This window comes from Felis catus, chromosome C1 (assembly GCF_018350175.1).
Source record: "Felis catus isolate Fca126 chromosome C1, F.catus_Fca126_mat1.0, whole genome shotgun sequence".
Lineage (NCBI taxonomy): Eukaryota > Metazoa > Chordata > Mammalia > Carnivora > Felidae > Felis > Felis catus.
The window spans coordinates 46,597,128-46,612,536 of record NC_058375.1 but is presented as its reverse complement, the minus strand read 5'-3'; the positions used below and the strand labels follow the sequence as shown (position 1 = coordinate 46,612,536).

Genomic DNA, 15,409 nt, shown 5'->3' with positions numbered 1-15,409 from the left:
GTTATGGGTCTGTAACTGGGGGCTGTCAGTGAAGCCTGTCGTGTCAGTGAGGTGACATCAGGGAATATGATAGTCATTGGTCACTGCAGACGGAATGTTGTTCATCACAGGGGCTGAGATCAAATGCTGAGCCAGGGAGAATGCCTGGAAAGAGGGCTGAGAATAGTGCTAAAACATGGAATAACAGGCTCCAGGATTCAAGACTTGGCTCCAGGATTCCTTAGCTGGATGGTCTTCTTGGAAGGTTCAGAGCAGAGCCTTAATTTCATCCCAAGCCTAAGTCCAGAGCCCAGGCTTGGACCCTGTACTGCCTCTGGGAGCACAGGACTGTTCTGAGAATTCAGTGGGCTGTTAACAATCAAAGCAGGGAATTACACGCTGTATAAATGGTAGTTCTACAAAGAAGATTTCCTCTGTGTTCACTTTGCAGGCCCACTCATGGGACGTTCATGTGTATCGCTCATATCTCTCATCCACAAGTTTTGTGTTCATGGTGAATGGGTAAACTATGAGGAAGGAAAATGTTTATTAAGAATATTAAGTACTTGGGCATGTAGAGGAAGAATGTCTTTTCCTGACTTTTCAGGGTTTTTTTGTTTTTCTTAAATAATTTGTATCATCTCAATACTGTTGGGTACCAACCCCAGAGGGAGGGTTGGATTTCCTTCTTGTCCATCCTTCATCCCATGGTTTGTTGGGTTTTTACTCCCATTGATTAAGCTCTGTCTCTGTGCCAGCCATTGTGATAAATCTTCATAGCAATTGTAGCAGGGATGGGGAAAGTCAAGGCCTTATAGACATTGCCCAACTAGCAAGGGGAGGAGGCAGGGTGCAACACCAGGTCCGTGGAGCTCCATCAGCCAAGCTTTAACCATTAAGCAATACTGCCTCAATTTTAGTTAATTCTTTTGGGCATATTCTGGCACAGTGGAACAGAGTAAATATTTACTTTTGTAGATTCCTAGGTGACATCCTTTTACTCCCTACTTACCTATCCCTCACCACCACCACCCCCCCCACCCCCCCACCCCCGCCCCAACGTGGAACCTTTCTCTTTGTGTGTTTCCAGTATAAACCTTTTGCTAGATCTGTGCGAAGCAGATATACCCCTTGGGTAAGTTTGCCCATGTTCACTGAGCAGGCAAATGCGTGGCGTGATACTTAGACCTAAACTTCCATGGTTTCTTTAGGTAGGTGCCACTTGGGGAGCATTTGCTGGTTCACTGATGTGATTCTCACTGCAGTCTGCTGCGGTGGATGTTACTGACTTCATTTTCCAGAGCAGGGGCTGGAAACATGCAAACACAAGACTGACACCAGTCCTACAGTCTCCAAATCACAGGCGCCCAACCCCAGCAAGTCCCTGGACAGATGTGTTTCTTGTGTCCCCTAATGAGGAAGGCACCTAGGTCTCATTGGAAACTGTCTTTGAGACTCTTAGGCTCTTGGTATTTTCCATAGTACCACTCTGTGTGACCTTTACATCATCATTTTACATTCCTGGGCTACATTCTTCCCATCTCTTCCCAGAGATCTTCAGAGTGGCATTGGGTTAAGAACACAGACGCCAGAGCCAACAGCCTGGTCCCGGCTGTGTTCCATAATAATTTTCAGCCTCAGTTTCCTGTCTTTGAGGTGAGGATAATAACAATACCAACCTTTGGAGATTACTATAAAGAATTAAATAGGAGTTCATTTATGTAGGTATAATGCTTAAAGCAGTATCTGACATATGATAAGCTTTCTTTGTCTGTATTAGCCACTATAATTATGAGCCGTTATTCTTTACTTTGCAAACATTTGATGAGCTGCTGCCATGTGCCACACAGTGTGCCAGATAACGGGGTGGTGTCTCTTTCAGCTCTGACGCTCAGTGATGGATGTAAACAACGAAACCCTCCATCATTGGGGGAAGCACTGTGTGGTTAGCTTCAGGGGACTTTCTGACTGTCTGCTTACAAATCGTTATGTGTGAAATGAAAAATGCATTTAGCTATTACTTTCTTTTACCCATCTTGTTCACGTAGGTGGATTGTATTTTACTACCTAATTACGAGTAATGGAAAAAAATGGAAGGAAACACATTTGTAGCTTATGTGTGGATTGAAGTTTCTTGAGAATGGGAAACAAACTCATAAACAGCAGAGACAATAACACTGTTTAAATTAGAAAATCCGTGGATATCAGAAAATGGAGTACCACCATTTTGCTATTTGGGGCTGGGAGAAGGAAAGCATCCTTGGGGGAAAATTGATCTTGCAAAGAGCAGGGCACATTTGGATATGAAAATTATATGCAGACAACCATATTAGCATAGTCCTATCTTTTTGTACACCTTTCCACTGCTACACATATGAGATAAATTTCCGTACCTCATGCAAACCAGATCAAAAGGGGATAGATAAACTGAAGACGCTTAGTATATATTTTTTGGAACTAGCATGTAAATACCGGTTTCTCCTTGCTTACATTTTATAGAATTTATCCAGTCATGCTAGAAGGAACCTGAACTTCAGGGCCAGATTCTAGACTCCTCCCCTTTTAGTTATAAATTCCTGGACAACCTGGGGAAAGTAATTTTCCTTCCCCTGTGTACCCAAAGCCTGGTGCGGCAGGAAGTACATGTACTTTGCAGTCAAAGACACCTCCTCTGGCTTGTGGCCCCTCCTCTTTCCTGAACTGCTCAAAACCACAGTATCCTTGTCTGCAAAATGAAGACAATATGACCTGTGTTGTCAAGCCATTATGGGGTTTAGTAGTGTGTCATGTATTTGGTTGGAATGCAGTACTCCTTTTTTATTACAATGTCAGGTCCTTTTAAGACGTGTTTTTTATTGTGATACGTAGAATATGTTCAAAAGAGTTTGTGACCCTTATGGGGACAATTAATAAGAATAAAATAAACATAAAATAAAAACCCAGGTATCTACTCCTTAGACCATAAAATAGAATTTCATTGGTCTCTGGAATCTTCCTAAGGTCTCCTCCTTGACAGCATTCCCCTCCCCACCCCTCCCCAGGTAGCTGTTAGCCTGAATTTCATGTTAATCATTTTCTTAATACCTTTGTATAGGTATCCCCAAACAATTTCATTTTGTCTGCTTTTGAACTTTATATAAATAGAATCATATTGTACAATATTCTTGTGCCTTTGGTTCTCACTATATGTACTTTTAAAGCTTATTTATTTATTTATTTTGAGGGAGAAAGAGGGAGAGAGAGAATCCCAAGCAGGCTCTGCACTGTGAGCACAGAGCCTGATGTGGGGCTTGAACCCATGAACCATGAGGTCATGGCCTGAGTGGAAATCAAGAGTTGGATGCTTAACTGACTGAGCCACCCAAGCACCCCCTATTTTTAATGGTTAAGATTGCTTGATATTGATACACATACATATAGTTTATTTTCACTGCTTTGTAGTATTTTGTTCTAAGAGTATTTCTTCATCGCCTCTGGTAATGGGAGGCATTGGCTGGTTTCCACTTTTGTCCTGTCATGAAATATGTTACTATAAATATTCTTCTATTGCTTTGATTCTCAAGCTGAAAGAGTCTTTATAGGCCATTTAATCTGATAACTTGTCTCTGTCTAGCTGTTTTCCTGTTATGTAAGACAGCTGAGGCCCAGGAGGGCAGAGGGGATTCCCAAGGTTTCCCAGCTAGAAAATGTCAGTGTAGGGTCAGTAACCAAGGTCTCTTGTCCCAATTTGGCTCTAGACCACATGTTTGATGGTTCGTCTTTTTATTTTAAATAATTTCCCATGCTACTGATGTTATAATTTTGGAGTCTAGATTTGGGCTAGCTCTTCAGTACTCTCCTAGAAATATACTTGGCATTCGCCATTGAGATGATTTTCTCCCCATCTCCAAAGTTGGGGCAGTATTGGTTTCTCTCGGGCCCTTTCCCTTAATGCTGGCCCTGGGCACACCCCGTGGCTATGGACCCACTGAGAAGTTTCTCCTCCCTTCAGCAATTAGTGCCTCTGAGACATATTTAAATCAGGAAAGGAAGCAAAATAGACCCAAAATGGCCAGTGGGAAAACTGCTGAGGAAATAGGATCTGAATCCTTACGAGGCACTTTCTTAGGAAATGTCCTTTTACTATAAATAGGAATGGATATTCAATTTTAGGCCCCCTTTAAAAAAAAAAAAAAACAACCTCTCAAGGACTGAAATTAGATTTGAGGCTGATGGGATGAATATAGGGTGGGGTGATTCTGTGCTGTGCTAAGACACGTCTGAAAGTTTGGAGCAGCTGGTGCAGTAGAACAGCTGAGCCACAAACAAATATCAGCTGATTTGAGCACTTCTTATTTCTAGATGCCCTGGTTTGTTAACTCTAGCATTTGGCTCACTTGGAAGCTCTCTTCCCGAAGCCCCTCAGCGTCCCATCCCACTGTACCACTGACGAGCTGTGCAGCCTTGGGCAACTTGTTCCTCTTTTGGGCCTCAGTGTCCTGCATCCTAACACAGAAGCAGTAGCTGATACTTAGGAAGAGCTTATAATGTGCCAGCAGTGTCCATGGATCATCTCGTTGGTTTGCACACCACCACCCTGGTGAGGGAGCTATTATACCCCCAATTTTATGAGGAAACTGAACAGTAAAAATTGAGGCACAGTTGGCCCACCGATCCCCATTAAACAGGGCATTTGGAAACTTGTTCTGGGAGAAACCTCTTGGGGCCTCCATCCCTCCTACTTTGAATCGGGAACTGCTGTATATTGTAGGTGCCCCCCCTTTCCACAGACCTTTTCCATCACCGACCCTGGCCATCGCATCCTCTGTTAGCTGCAGGGGAGAATGTGGCTGGGATTCTGGATTCTGGATGTGCATTTCTCTGGAGAGTGTGTCCAAGGTTTTCATCAGTCTCAAGTGGATGTGTCACCTCCAAAAGTTTAAGAACCACTGACTTGGATGTTAAAGTCACTAGCACAACAAACCGATGACAACCCACCATTTCAAGACAAGAAAATAGATCCACTTTGCTTATGAATGAATACACTTTCAAAAGCTCATGGTGATTGCTTTTTAATGACCTAACCAAATATTTTGAAGTTGTGAAACCACATTGGAAATTCATTGTAAAGATATTTACCAAAGAAACAAAAAAATAGTAACCCGTCTGGTGAGTTACACTGTGCTCAGTCCAAATATTTCACCACTGTGCCTTTTCACTGAAAGCTTTCGAAGGACTTGGAAACAGCTTCTCATATTACTTATTCCGAGATGGCGATAGACACCATAACAGGAAAAGATAAAGGATTGCACATGTGTGGCATGTGTGTGTTTATGTGTTTGTGCGCATGTGCATACATACATTTTGGGTGGGTCATCAGTTCAGTTAAACATAAATAAAATTTGGTGTGTTGTAGTTGATGTCTTTGAGGAAGTATAGGTATTTACCCCCCGTCCCCCTTGGTAAACTGCAGCAGGTATTATATTAGTTGTTGAATGTTAACAGTAATAAATGATGACTGGCTCACACATTTATTGAGCACATATGATGTTAGGCTTTCTTTTAAGGTCTCCACATAGATTACTATAATGATGAGAGCTGCTGTTTAAAGTAGATACAGAGCTACTCTGTCCATTTTACAGATGAGAGTATAGAGGTAGAGCCAGGCCAGAATATGTCTAATTAATTCTGATGGCAGGTGTCTAATATGGAGCAAATTAATGTATTCATGCTTTGGCATGACCTTCATTATAATTGCTTAACTCTGAGACTGTTGCCACTTTCTGCAAGGTCCGAGGTGAAGGAATCCAACATTGATTAACTGCCTAATATGGGACAAGTGTCTTTACATATGTTATTGGTTCTTCAATACTATCCCATGCATATATTTATCATGGCTCTTCTCTGATTATTGTATCATTACCTGCATGACTTCCTCTTTGGTGATCTTTTGCTTTGGTAACAAGCCACCCCCACATTTCAGTAGTTATCCAGGCTGTCTGCAGCTCTGCTTAGCTCTTTTCCAAGAGTCTTTTAATTTTAGGAACCCAGGCTCTGGGAGCAGCCTCCTGTGAGCCATGTGATCCTCATGGCAGAGGTCTGAAATGTGAAGTCTGTTCAGTTCAGAACAACATAAGTGCATTTAAAGTTGCATAAGTGCATTTAAAGTTTCTGCACCTTAGGTCCACTCCTATTCCGTTGGCCAGACCTAGTCACATGGCCAAACTCGATAATGGGGCAGGGAATATTCTTCATCTCTCTTGAGGTGCAAAAGGCGTGGCTGAATACATATCTCATTGGGAGGGATACAGGTAGTTGGGAACCATAGTTCTGTGTACCACCTTCAAGTGTTCCTAGAGCTCTGTTTTTATTCAAGAGAAAACTAAAGCCTAGAGATGCTGCGTACATGCACGATAACATGATTATGTGATTTGAACTCGTCTTTCTATTTCATGTATATGCTCTTTCCCCACCTGGTTTCTAACATCATGTCTTTCTGCTCTGAAACATATACTTAGTTCTTGGGACCTGCTGAGCTTTATGTAATTTACCAGAACAGTGGTACGTTCACGTGTCTGTGACTTAGTACATGATGTTATATGTGTAGTTGCATTTTTTCTTCCTATGCTTGTAAATGCTCATTTCTTTCTGAGAACTCATGACCTCGGAAAGCATTGTTTCTTCGAGGCTGCTTTGGGAGCTCTCTGTCACTATTCCATGATGTCCTCTGCTGCCATGTAGTGCTGGTCCCTCTTCATTTTAGTTGTGTGGGGACTTTTCTCTTCTCCTGACTAGACTAGGCGTTTCTGGGAGACAGGGGGAGAGCGGCTGCTTTTTACTGAGGGATCCCTCCAATGGGTACAGGAAAGGTGTTCTGACTGTGCATTGGGATAGTAATGATAATAAGAAATGAAGTTTTTGTACACGAGAACGGCACTTGCCATTGTACGGTCAGTAATCTTGCATTTCGTGTGCACGTCAGGTCAGCTGGATTTAAATCACTCCGGAACAAAGGGCCTGGGAAATTAGTCCCCTATCATGACTCACATGTGTTCCATCTACACGTTATTCTTTCTTTAAAAACTCAGCAATTTTTCGACAATGTGTTTCCAAAGTGATTTTTATCCCTCCATTTTCAGGTATAAAATAGGCTCCAATTATTCTCTTTAATTAAGTGGTTTTATTTTATTAATTGTTTCTAACTTACAGAATTCCCTAGAGACCCTTTACATGTTTCCAGATGAAGCCGGGAAGAAAAGCATATTAATTATACACACAAACTCCTTTTGGCGAATTAAGCATGATGCACAGTGAACATGAAATGACTGGCCCTCCTGAGCTATCAATCTTGTCATTAGTGATGGCTTGTATCAGTAGTATTGACATGGGCTTATCCAAATTGGATTCTGCAAAGAGTCATTTTAATTTTGCACAAATGTAAGAAGACAAAGTAGTTTGAATCCCATTTTTTTAACCCTCTCTTTTGCTGAGTGCCTGGAGCGTCTCTGTTTGTAATATCAATTTAGTATTTTATAGCGCTCTAGTGTTTTTAAAACACCAAATGTTACCTGAACATGCTACAAGACAACCCTGGGAGATAGCTGAGTTTCACAGGAGAAGAATTGAGCCTTTGCACTTAAAGTCTATGCCTCAAATCAAACCAGCCAGAGTGCTTTTTGAGTTACTAGTATAGTTGTTAACATCTCTGAGCAGGGATATGGGTTGAGTTGTGCCTGAGCCCCTTTCTTGATCATTTTCTGTGGACAACTAAAAGGAAATTCAGATATGTGTATGTTGTTAATTCAGCAAACATTGTTTGGGTACCTCTTATGTTCTAAGATGTGCCAATGAGAATATATAACATTTTTTAACAATGTACTATGTGCCGGGCACAGTTCACTGAGCATTGGCTCAGTGAATCTTCATAGCGACACTTTGAGGTAGTAGGGGCATTATTCTCAGCATGCAATTGAGGCAGAGAGAGATTAACATGTCAGAGGTGGGATTCACACCTGGAAGTTGGGCCCTGGATGCCAGGCTCTTAACTCTCCACCTTACTTCTTCCCCAGCTATGGGATCCTTCTGTTAAGATGCATATGGTCTACTGTGGTAGGCAGTCAAAATGTCAGAGCAACATTCTAATTTGCTATGGTAGCTGTATGATGGTGTCATGGAAGATGATCTCCAGTCCTCCCAAGAAGCATGGATACATGGCTTGAGGAGCCTCACTGGTCAATGCTAAGCTTCGGTTCTCTAAACTGCAATGATTGCAAAGCACATGACATTCCCAGGACTTCTTTCTCTCTGAAAGGAGCTTCTTGTGGTGCTTAGAATATGCTAGGGAAATTGCTCACTTTCTGGCTTAAAGAGAGAATTCCTTGGGTTGATGGTCTAGATTTCTGATGAATCACAAGTCATTCTTTGAGCCCCTACTGTGTAATGGATGGAAAAGTCCTTGTTCTTATGGGCTTCCCAGGCAGGGGGAATTGATATGACATCAACAAAGCCAGAAAGCAATAGTTGAAATTTATTGAGGACTTCTTATATGTCAGTTACTGTTCTAAGTGCTTTCCACAACTTTTTATTGTAACTACATTTAAAGTAGGCATTTCACCGGCATTCTGCAGGGAGTTGAGACTGGGCATGAGGTATCCTCTTTAAACACAAAGTCTTGGGGCGCCTGGGTGGCGCAGTCGGTTAAGCGTCCGACTTCAGCCAGGTCACGATCTTGCGGTCCGTGAGTTCGAGCCCCGCGTTAGGTTCTGGGCTGATGGCTTGGAGCCTGGAGCCTGTTTCCGATTCTGTGTCTCCCTCTCTCTCTGCCCCTCCCCCGTTCATGCTCTGTCTCTCTCTGTCCCAAAAATAAATAAACGTTGAAAAAAAAAAATAAAGACAAAGTCTTTCCTCCAGATAAAATGCTGAGATGATTGAGTTTTTGCTGTCTTTAAAAAGACCATATTGTTCCACAGTATTCATGGGATATTTACTACATGCTAAATAGTTTTCTGTGTTCAAAGGATACAACAGTGGAGAGACTAAGCTCCCGGCTCTCAAAATGAACCTTACATTTTATTGGAGGCAGATAGACAATAACTAAAATTTAGTGAATCCAGTACTGCATGGTGACAAGTACAATGGAGAAAAAGTAGCAAGGGCGGCGACTAGGAGTGGGGTTGCAGTTTCAAATAGTTTGCTCAGGCAGGATCCACGTGCACGTTTATGGAGGTTTAATTAAAAATCTAATCACCACCACCACTTCTGCTTAATGCCTATTGTTTATCTTCATTGCCTTCATAAAATTCCTAGGTACGGAGCTTCTCATAACAGGGGCTTGCCTACCTCTCCAGACTCATTCCATATCACTTTCCCATAAACGATGCTTCAGCATCATTGATCCACCTACACTTCCTGGAGAACGCCACATCCTTTCATCTTCATGCCGCCGTGTGTGTGTGTGCTATTGCCTATGCTGGCAGCACATGGCCGCTTCATCTGGGAAGCTTGTAGGAACTCACTCCCCAGTATCCCACTGTTTCACAGCACCGTTATTTTATTTCACACTATGCTGAGGTTGTCTGCGTGTGGGTGTCCCCCTGAAGTAGGCTGTGATTTCTTCCGTCAGGAAATGATTTTACTTTGTAAGTGCTTAATAGATGGTGGAAGGAAGGAAAGTACATAGATAAGTAGAAAGGAGGAGGAAAGGATAGGAAGATAATCCAGAAGGAAGCTAGGAAATGAGGGAGGGAGTTGCGAAGAAAGGGAGGAAGGAAAAAGGAGGAGGAGGAAGGGGGAGGGAGAAGGAAGACATGAGAGTTCTTGGATCAGGCATGACAAGATTAGAATTGTATTTTAGAGACATTAATCTGGGCATTGTGGGGAGAGAGATGTTTAATCCCGGCACTCATCTGCCCCATGTTAGCAGATCTTTTAAAGTTTTATTCTTTGGGTCAGTAAGACGGAGTTTTCCATGGCCCCTATGACTTAACTCTGCTAATAGAAGAAGGGAAGGCAGGGTTGAAGGAGGAATATGCCTCTACAAACTTCTCTCACCCCTCCCCCCCGCCCCATACTGTGATGAATCATGGAAGTCTGATTGAAAATTCTAATCACAGCTTTGCTGTCCTTCAGACCCCAGCCGTTGACAGTTGATTCACTCCTTTTCATGCCTGCTGCCCCTCTCTAGTTATGGTAGCTCTTATGCATGAGTCTATCATTAGCAGACAAAGCATGATGGATTGGCTAGGGTTCCCTTCATCCTTAGAACCTGGGAAATGCTTCTTTTTTCAGACTCTCAGGGCCCATGTGAGACATCGTCATGAATGAAAGAAGAGAGTAATACAATATCGGATGTGCCTGTTTGCTGCCACTGTTTAGAAAGAGAATGATGCATTATGGGGAATGTAAGTATATGGCGTGCATCCCACCCCCACCCCCAACCCAGCAGCAACTGATGCAGACAACCATCGATCCCAATCAATGACCAAACTGAGTCTGGCGGTTTCATTGAAGATGCCCCGCCCCTTTGAAAATCAGTGTAGTCAACAATTTCTAAAATTGATTCTCAAAAAGAAAAATCAGCCCACATGAAGCCTTTGGATTTTTAAATGACATAAGATGCAAAGGGATTAGGATTGATTGATTTTTATCATGGAAGCGGGTTCACAACTGTTCTCAAATCTGTGGTCTCCCTGGATATGAAGCTATGAATGTCAGCCAGATACTAGTTTATTTTATTTTTAATTTGATTCTTGGACCCTGAGTCTGTATTTAATGTTTCAGTGAGCAAAACAGTTATGTTTGGCTCCAGTGAAAGATTGATAGAAGCGATTTTCAGATGTGGAATCAAAACAGAGTGGAAAAAAAAAGTCACGTTTCAATAAAATGCAGTACTTGGAGGCATCATGTGGTCTCATAATAAATGAATTCGTGGCACAAAGTTGACACATCTTGAAGGAGAATTTCTTTTAAAAATTTGAGGTGATTCGTTTTTATGATTAACTGTGGTAAAAACAATTACTAGAGAATTTTTAAGTGAAAGGAAAAGCTTTGAGGTGTTTATAGATAACACCCGATTGCCTTCACTTTTATACTTTGCCTCATGCAAGCTATGAAGTTGTGTGTTTGTGAAGTTTGGCTGAAGGGCCCCGGAGCTCCGGGGGTGCTCATTCATCCCGGGCTTCATCTGGTATTTATCGTTTGCAAAAAGGAGCATCTGTAGTGAGAGGTCCACTGGCTTTGGACTCAGACCTGGGTGTGAATAACTCGGCGTGACCTCAAGCAGGTCACCTCACTTCCTGGTGTCTCCCTTTTTGTTCCTTAAATTGTGACAAAATGAGATAGAAATGAATGCTGAGCATCCAGCATAGCGTATACTCAGTAAAGGGTAAAAAACAACAACAACAACAAACAACAACAACAAAAAACAATGGCAAACATACAGTGTATTCATTTTGCCAACACTGATGGGTATTTACTGTATAGTCTATTTGAAACTCTGTACTTGTTGTTTATACAAAGGCTAGTCATGAATCTCAAGGATCTTATAATTCAGAGGAGATACATGGGTATATAGGGATGGAAAACCATAGGCAGAATAGGCTAGAAGACAGAGTATCTTTCTTCTTCACCTTGTAATCTAGTGGAGTGCCTGGTTCATGTGAAGCACTTAGAAAATACCTACTGAATAAATGGGGTAGAAAATACAAGGAATTGGAAGGTAAAAATAACCACAACAGAAAACCAAAACCCTGTGTATTAGTTCTTCCTGTGTAGTTCCTTTCTTAGGGTTCTCCAGAGAAGCAGAACCAAAAGGATGTGTGTATATATAGAGAGAGATTTATTATAAGGAATTGGCTCATGCAGTTATAGTCTAGCAAGTCCAAAATTTGCAGTGTTGGCCAGCATGCTGGATATCCAGGAGAGCCAATGGTGCAGACGAAGTCGGAAGGCCATCTGCTGGAGAATCCTCTCTTGCTTGGGGAATCTGGTCTTTTTGCTGTAACTAGGCCTTCGACTTATTGGGTGAGGCCCACCCACATTATGGAGGACAATCTGCTTACTCAAAGTTCACCAATTTAAATGTTAATCTCATCCAAAAACACCCTCCAAGTTGACATATAAAATTAACCATCGTACCCTGGAAGTAATTAATTTTAAACAGATGCATCAAAAAAGCTCTAAGTTACTAGAATGTCTGAGTTTAAATCTTCCTCCTTCAGTTTCTATTTGTGTTATCTTTGGGCAAATTATGTAATTCCATGCCTTGGTTTCTTTGCCTCTAAAATGGAGGTAATACTCGTGCCTGCTCCACAGAGTGGTTGTGACACTTAAATGCAACATTGCAAGGTATTATGAGTGCTCCATATCCCAGAGCTGCTGTTGTTAGTAAACCCTAATCAAGCCTAGACCCTTCATGTTTTTAAAAAACGTTATTTTAGGCAGAAGTATTTTTAGATTAGCATCAACATGTTTTATGTTGCCATTTAAGTATTGATGGTCATCCGCTGTGCTGAAGTCCTTTACGTGCATTTTCTGATGTAATCTTGATCAGGAGCATGACATTAGGTATGTTATTGTGCCTCTTTCTAGATGACACATGGAGGCTTAGAGGGGTTAAATGATTTACTCCATGTCATACACAGAGGAGTGGAATGGGTCTCCATCAGAATTTTCCTAGTTCGTTTTCCACCTCACCATGTCTGTGTTGTTGGATCGGACAGAGTCAACTGGGGCTAGGGTTGCTTCCTCCTTGCATTTGGCAATACGTCATTTTAGGAGTTCAAATTTGATAGTTTCCATTTCATGCACAGGCACCGCAGGTACTCACATTTTACACTTAGCTTTGATTCTTTCTCCACTTTGCTTCATTTCCTTTTTGATTGCTGCTACACCCCCTAGAAAATGACAGGTGCAAAACATGCCACGTTTTATGTGCTAGGTGGCCAAGTAGTTATTTCTGAGTAGGGAGAAATGACAAATAGGCACGTGTAGGTTTTTATACAAGCTCAGTGTCAGCAGACTGGGCTCTTTGCAGCTGAATGGCCCCATGAAAGTCAATGATGGCCTTAGCTGAGTTCTGCTTGTTTTTACTCACACCAGGGGTCTAGTAAAACTCAAGTTAGTCCCTGCTCTGGGAAAATCACATAAGAAGATGTGTGTGTGTGTGTGTGTGTGTGTGTGTGTGTGTGTGTGTGTGTGTGTTTATATAATGTCTGTTCATATGTGCATATGCATGACCCTTTAGCCTGTTTCCTGCCTACATTAACAGCTGTTATCTTTATCCTTGTTATCACTTTATATAATTGGTGTGCAGGATTCCTGGCAATACCTTAGTGGGCTCTTGTCTTTTATGCCTCTGGAGGCCTGAGCTCTTCTTTTCTTGAACGTTCAAATCCCTCCTTTATCTGCCTGATGAACTCCTACTTATGCTTCAAAACCCGATTTAGGTATCAGGCCCTGTAAATGATGCCCTGCCTTTCCTTTGTGCCTCCAAATGAATTCCTTTCTCTTTGGTGACTCCCCTTGGACTTACTAATACCTCTGTTGTTGCCCTTACAATGCTACAATATAATTATTTCTGAGCATGGAGCCTGGAAAATGTAATGGTTAAGGGAGAGGTATTTGGAGTCTGAAAAATTGCAGTTTGGGTCTCAGATCTGCTGCCTACTAATTTTTGAAAGTTGAACAAGTGATAACATCTTTGTGAAGCCCAGTTTTGTCATTTGTAGACTGCAGATCATAGTGCATCTGTCTCTTCATAACATTAAGAAGATAAACATGAAGCAGCTAGCACGGCACCCAGACCATGGTGGGTGTACAGGAAGTGGGGTGCTGGCATGATCACCTCAGTACGCTGTCTGTTCTGCCTCATTCTGGCTCTGTGAGGTCAGGGGCCTTGGCCTGTGTATTTCTGTATCTCTGGCTCCTGGCATGCTCAGGAAATCTCTAGGAAAGGCTAAGTGAGTTGAATCCATAGAATCAGTTTAGAAACCCACAGGCTGTGGTTTGCAAAGTTTACCAGAATCATCCACTGAGAGGCCTCTCATTTTACCTCAGTGTTGGTGCGTGTGACTGCAGCAGATATTTTCCTTTGAAGGCACCTGATGCCAGATGTTTTGACTTTGTGTGGAGTCACCTGGAATTTGGGATTTTCTTCTCTTTCATTCCCAAGGTCATTGTCCCTTTTTAGTGCCAGTCAGAGGTAGAGGCATGCTTTTGATTGGCTCAGCCAGGCAGGAACTTAGAGCTACTGCCTCTTTTCCGGAGAAGCATCCAACAGAGGTGATCTGAGTACAAAGAAAACTTATTCCCTCAGGTCTCCGCATTGTACTTTTCCTGTGTACATTTCACCGAACACTTAACACAGTCAAACAAGCATTAGCATGTGGCTGGTTATTACACAGCCTTGAACCTACGGGAGACATCAGCTCTATCGATGGATGATAATGGCCATCAGGGAAGTCGTACTGAGTGATGGAATCAAACAGATCTGTGTTCACATCCCAGCTGTGCCCCTTGGAAGCTGGTGGGACCTAACGTCCATCCTTAACCTCTCTGTGCCTCACTGTCCCCACCAATGAAAAGAACGTCAGACTCATGAACATGCTTACGTGACTTGATAGATGCTTCGCAGATCACAAGACTCTGTGTGGTAAATTCTCCATCGAGGATAGCCAGCCAGGGCAGTGGTTCAGGATGATGTGCCAGCATGGGCTAAGAGAAAGAGAACTGGGCTCTTGGCGATGTGGCTGTTTAAGGAGTTAGGTCCATTTGTAAATATCCGGGCTAGTTCCACTGGTGTAGAGACGAAGTATTCTCTGCCTGTCATTTCTTGCCCATGAATAACTGCGTCTGTCCAAGGATAGCTACGTGATGGTGAGATTCCACAGACATAATTGTTGAGGAAAAGAGGCTTCAGTCAGTATTTTAGTCGTAAAAGTGTACCCCTATGTGGTGACCCTTGGACAAAGTACAGATAGATGTAATTCATTTTTGTTCATACCTTTTATTTTTGTTTCCCCTTAGGAGGGAAAATCTTCCCTGTCCTCTGAAAGTAGCTGATGCAAAGCTCCTGTGCAGTGACTGAAGTAATGCATGTTGCTTTTTCCTGGAAGGGCCTAAGTGGTACGACTATATGTTAATCATCAGTCCTGAAAGGTGTCATTTAGCAGCGGGGGAAATATGTTACTCTGTGCATTAATGGAAAAGAGATTATTTTCAAACATTTCAAAGCCCTGAGGACCCTCTTCAAGGAATTTCCTTTTTTTCTCCCCCCTCTTACCCATTTAGAGAAAAGGTGCCACAGCTTTCCATGATTTAGAAATAGGGCTTTAAGTCGAGCGGAGGAAGCTTAATGTCAGAAAAAAGGCAAAAAAAAAAAAAAAAAAGAAAATTAAAGGCAGAATGTGTGATGCTCAGGCGGTATGGGTGCTGCTGTAGCCTCATGCGCAGA

General features: G+C 42.3%; 1 protein-coding gene across 22 annotated transcripts in view; it reads left to right on the top strand.

The window, feature by feature from the left end:
* Positions 1-15,409, top strand: part of DAB1 (DAB adaptor protein 1) — a 1,138,205-nt gene that overhangs the window by 786,779 nt on the left and 336,017 nt on the right. For 2 of the 22 annotated variants that reach the window (XM_045035914.1, XM_023258749.2), the window contains one exon: positions 10,246-10,358. The exons of the other annotated variants lie outside the window; for them this stretch is intronic. The gene's annotated coding sequence lies outside the window, so the exon portion shown is untranslated. The remainder of the gene's footprint in view (positions 1-10,245; positions 10,359-15,409) is intronic. 22 annotated transcript variants of the gene reach the window in all.